The sequence below is a fragment of the Brienomyrus brachyistius genome, chromosome 4 (genome assembly GCF_023856365.1).
Source record: "Brienomyrus brachyistius isolate T26 chromosome 4, BBRACH_0.4, whole genome shotgun sequence".
Lineage (NCBI taxonomy): Eukaryota > Metazoa > Chordata > Actinopteri > Osteoglossiformes > Mormyridae > Brienomyrus > Brienomyrus brachyistius.
In genome coordinates, this window is record NC_064536.1 from 21,393,584 (window position 1) to 21,399,583 (window position 6,000).

The window sequence follows — 6,000 nt, forward strand, 5'->3', positions numbered from 1 at the left end:
CTGCTATAACACTGTGTGAGTGAGTTAATGGCAGAAGACTCCGGTCATTTATTTAATTTTTTTTACCCGTTCTTCTTGAAGGAATATGTTGTATGAAGCTGTCAGGTTAAGTACATATGATGGATGATGTATACATAGTGACACAGCATCTTTGCACATCGGTGATGAAAGATAGCAGTGATATACTGATACAGATCATGGCAAAGGCATGTAGAGACAGTGAATGGCAAATCCACAAAAGTGAAATGAAAAGCCGATCTGATTAGTTTCGTTTTGCCTCACTTTCGTTTGCAATGCCTTTGGCGGGGCTCCTGTGCGTTTCCTAGCAGCTTTGTGTCCTGTCGTCCGACTGCCTGCCCCTTTAGGAACATGTGCGACAGCAGTGTTTTTACTCATTTATTAGGGTATTGCATTCTAATGATCTTCCTTTAGGGAATTCCTGTTGCCCAAGGCTAATTTCATGGCTTGAAGTTGTAGTCAAATCCATACGGCTGAGTGTTTCCAGCTAGGAATATATATATTTTTTTTTCTGGGGGGGGGGGGGGGCTTGAGTGTTGAGCTACATTCGAATCTGCAAATTAGTCTCTCAACTACTTGTTTGGGTTTTGATAATTGGGTGAACCAATAGGAGACGGTTTTCTGAGTGTCGCTCCTCCTCCCCTTCCTGATTGGTTGATTGCTAATGTTTGTTTCCTAACTGGCTCAGCAGTTTAAATGAGGGGAAAATCAGACCCTACATCCTTCTTCATGTTGACACCTGGGTTTCTGTTCTGCTTCTGTCCATCTTGCTTCTGGGTGTCCATCTCAGCCATTGACCTCCTACGTCACCAGGTGTAGGTGTCAAGGATCAAGGATGCCTTTCTTCTCCCTGATGGGCAATTTGTCGTACAGTCAGCAGTATCCAGACAAACATCAGACAAGCAGTAATAAATAGGTGATGATAAACAAAAAGTACAACATAAAAATCGATCCGAGTTAAAAAATAAAAAGTCGTCGGACAATAGTTACAATATACAAATCAAACTGAGTCAATTAAGAGTCCAGTGGCCCCTGGGACAAATGAGTGTCAGTACAGTTTAAAAACGACCACACCCTCCAGAACTGCTGCCTGTCGCCATTAGCGGCACCAACTGGTTTCTGGGAGAATGTTGTCTGATTCCTCCTGAGAATGTGGGTTTGACTCTAGCCATTTGAATGACATTAATATGCGCACGTGAAAGTAAGATCATTTAAGATTTTTGCTCAGGTCCTCTCAGGGGTTCCGTATGGCCCTGAGGCTGTAGCCTGCTTTACACTTCTGCACCGAACATAAACTGTAGCCTACGGAAGTGGCCAAGGCTGCTGCCACCATTTATACTTGTGCATTGGTGTATGTGGCTGAGCGTAGTGGGCTTTGCAGTTTCCTAAAACTTCGTTTCTTTGATATATACGGAGCCCCTGAAGGGACCTGTGCAAGAAAATGAAACACTTTTACTTACTTTCACATGCGCACACGAATGTAACGTTTACATTTTTTGTACAGGTTCCTTCAGGGGCTCCGTACTACGATAATTTTGCACGTGCATGAAATACTGTCGCCTAGGCATGACTTGCTTTCACGTGTGCATGTGAATGTAAGATCATTAAAAAAAAAAATTCACAGGTACACAACCCACTATACATAGAGCAATTAGAAAAATATACCAGAATACTTATAAAGGACTTTACAGAAAGCCTACATAAAAATGGTCATGTGTGCCTGGTCACACACCAGGGAGAAATGCATTTATAAATGTGCACAAATACAACCTGTGTGATCGTCATACTAGGTAACAGAGAGAGAAATATCTTAAAACTACTGAGAAGGAGAAAAGTCCACCTCTTCATTAAGGCCTGGGAATGCGGTGGCCTTTAATTTAATAACCCCCCCAGATCTCCCTTTGAAGAAGACACTTGAGTCTATCCCTTCCCCTTATAGCCTTTGGGATGAGCTCAACATCCATCACTCTTAACGAATTAGGGTTAAGGCGGTTTTCCATTGTTATGGCATTTTTGTTTGTTTTTCCAAACGTAGCGACGTTTGCAATTGTACTGATTGTTCCTTTTCAAGATTATCTGGTATATGTATAAAAATGAGTTTAAAGTCTACTGCTGCCACGTTTGCATGATAATTTTAATCCCTGCTATTTAAATCACACACAGACGGGTTTGTGAGATATTCTTTTATTTTGAAGTCCCTTTTTGCTTTAGAAATGTGCCAATATTTATTGCAAAAAAAAAAATCACATTGTGATATCTGAATATCATCTAATATCATGCAGCCCTTACCGTGAACGGCTGCAACCATATTTTTTAAACAGCGTATCTCAAACAAATTAAATTGAATTATTTTAATTAATGGCATAGTTTTGTTCAGATCAAGTACAGCAACATAGCAAAAATAGCAGGCAAGCAACAGCCTAAATTTGTCTCACACTAAAATACCCCCAGCTGGAAGCAAACGGCAAAAAAATGTGAGATTCTACCAAGTGGACCAATCACAATTGTTGCCGTGTATGTCATTACATTTCTGGTGAGCTGCGTGTCAAGCTACAGGATAGGGTATGTGACAATGCCATACCTACGGTGTTAAATCCACACAGAAGTATAAATCAGCCTTTACTGTGAGTTTGCTGTTTCTGTGCTCTTCCTGTTTTTTGTGCCAGTTTCCTTGCACATTCCATACAGGTGTGGATCAGGTGAACTGGTGATTGTCGATTAGCCTGTATTGTGTGAATGAATCCATGTGGATGAAGCCAGCTTTGTGTTTGATGTCTCCTGAATCACATTGATGCTCAATGCTTGTTCCAGCACTTGCAAGCCTTATGGGGGATTCAATAATTTTCCCTTTATTAGTGAGATCTGATGTGTGCACAATGAACCTGTATGGAAAAGGCTAGAATATGCCTGGCAGAGTACAGATTGGGTCAGTTGAACACCAGTGTTTCTCAACCCAATCCATGTTTTTGGTCAGTATTGGGAGCTGGGAGGGAGCAAAAATGTGACCGGTTTGAGAAACACATTCTTACACCATCATGGTTGAAAAATTGTTTTGGTCGCATGAGGGCGCTGTTCTGTGGATTCAATACCACACCAGGAAAGATCAGTCTTTGAGGTTTTTTGAGGATTTTGAACGAAGACTCTTCAGCTGGATGGATTTCTTTTAAAAAGCTGAAGCTGTCACGATTCCCGGAAACGGGTAAGGCCTACGGGCAGGCAAGCGGGCAGAAAGCAGGCGAGCAAGCCAGGTACGGAGAAAATACTGGGGTTTATTTAAGGACGGGACGAAGGGGAGCAAAAGGCAGGCACTGACATCGACGAACATAAATGACAGATGAAGGACTTCGGCAAGACTTGGACTTAAAAAGACAGGACTGGTTGAAAATAATCGGACACAGCTGGGTACGATCAGGGAAGCACACGTGGATAATCGGGGGCGTGGCAACCATGAGGATCGGACGAGCTGGGTTTGACAGAAGCAAACCAAGGTAGTTCATGATGAAGGAATGTCTTCAGTGCATGTCTGTGTAATAGGGTGAAATGTCAGGTTTGATGGACAGAGACCTACTAGTGATTGAATCTACGCTCAGTGGCTGATTTACCAGCTAGGCAGTGAGTGGCTCAGTGGGTCTGGGCCCCTGGTCAGAAGAATGCTGGTTCAAGCCCTGACCCTTTAGCTCCTGGGGGGCCACATATTGGTTGGTCCTGGCAAAAATTATGGAATGACCAACTTAGAGGATATTCACCCAGCTTTTTAACTTCATAGCAAATCACAGATATGACACAAAATTGTATTTAATAGTTGAACTTTCTAGCTTCATGAAAGATATCTTAAATGAAAATATTTTAATTAACGGTGCAGTAGAGGGAAAATGATGGAATCGCTCAATGTCGAGGAAAAAATGATCAGCTAAAAAATTCGCAGCGAGTGCTTTGTTGCTCTTCCTCATGCTTTCACGATGGCCTAAATTCTTTAAGACATGGACTTCAGTAATGAAACACAATATTTTGCATCAAGCCAGTTCCACCTTTCTTGAATAGCAGTTGACAGGTCAGCTTTGCATGATGGAGACTTGTCATGGACCAAATTTCTTAATTTCCTCCATAAAAGATACGGACTGATTGCTGGCCATGTGATTGAGCTGACACGCCTTTTCTGAAGACAAGCTTTAGCACTTTATGCTCTGTGGCAAGATGCATTATCATCCTGAAAAACGACTTTGACACCAAACCAATTTTCTATTGATGAAATGAGAAAAGTGTCCAGAATTTCAATGTACACCTGTGCATTGATTGTTGAGGCAATGAATACCATCTGGCCTGGTCCTTTACCTGACATGCAACTTCATATTGTAAATGACTGGGAAAACTTGCTTGTTTTCTTCAGCCAATCATCTTTATATGTTTCATTAGACACCAGACAAAAGTTCCAGCATCATCTCCTTCACCAAGGATTATAACTGAGCATCACTTTCATCCAACCATCCTCACTCCATGATTGCTTCTCTTTAACCCTCTGACATCTTGTTTTCTACTATTGAGGTACTAGTGCTGGTTTTTGGGTGGCTTTTCTATATGTTAATCCCGTTTCATTCAGCCGATTTCTTATAGTTACTTCACAAACATTGACTCCTGTTTCCGCTCATTTGCTTCTCATTTGTTTTGTCGTCCATTTTCTGTTTTCAAGCCCCATACTGCTTTGAGTTTTCTATCTTGACGCTTTGACATCTTTCTTGGACTGCCTGTATGTTTTCCTTTCACATCCTTCCCCACATTTTAGACACAGGTGACTGGGAACAACCAACATCTTTTGCCACATTCCATGTTGCGTTTGCCTCTTGCATGAGTTTTATAATCAGTCCTATTGTTTCAATTGACAACACTCTTATTGGGGGCATTTTTCCTTTCAATTAGCCAAGTTCACTAGCTAACACAAGATCTGTAAGCACTCTCCTTTAACTGCAGACTAATTAGCATTTTTACACTCATGCCAATATTTGTTTTAGAAATGCAAATTTGAAATGCAAAGGTGATTCCATAATATTTTCTCTACTTCATCTGAACAAAACTCTGCCATTAATTAAAATAATTCTGCTTAATTTGTTTGAGATACATTTCACATTGGGAAAATGTTCAGCTATCAAACAAAAATAGTTTCATGTCATATGTGTAATTTGCTTATTTGCCGTGAAGTTAAAAAGCTGGGTGAACATCCTCTAAGTTGGTGATTCCATAATTTTTGCCAAGGGTTGTATGACCCCCCCCCCCCCCTACAAGCTATAGACAGCAAGGTGGGGTAGGTGAAGAGAAGAATTCCAGTGTACTTGTGCAAATGGCAAATAAAGGATATATAATTCCTTAGGTAAACCTACAGTACTCCTCCAAACAGATAGCACATATTAATGGCTCATGGGTCTGTATGTCGTGATTTACCATGGAGACTCTGTTGACAGATTGAAGCAGATATCTGGAGGTTAATGATGGAAGACTGGGTTCAAAGCAAAACATTTTCATATTGCAAACCAGAATTCCTATCTGCCTGTGAAGCATTTTCAGATACATGTCCACAAGATGGCACTCCTATACTGTACTTCTGGCAAGTATGACGGTGTCCTGTTCCCCAGAATTATAGCTAGGCATGCATTACGATATTCATCAAATCTTTGCTTCTATAAATCAATTTCGTGGGACCGGTATTGCTGCGGGGGCGGCATGGTGGTGCAGTGGTTAGCACTGTTGCCTCACACCTCTGGGACCGGGGTTCGAGTCTCCGCCTGGGTCACATGTGTGTGGAGTTTGCATGTTCTCCCCATGTCGTCGTGGGGTTTCCTCCGGGTACTCCGGTTTCCCCCCACAGCCCAAAAACATGCTGAGGCTAATTGGTTGCTAAATTGCCCGTAGGTATGCATGTGTGAGTGGATGGTGTGTGAGTGTGCCCTGTGATGGGCAGGCCCCCCATCCTGGGTTGTTCCCTGCCTCGTG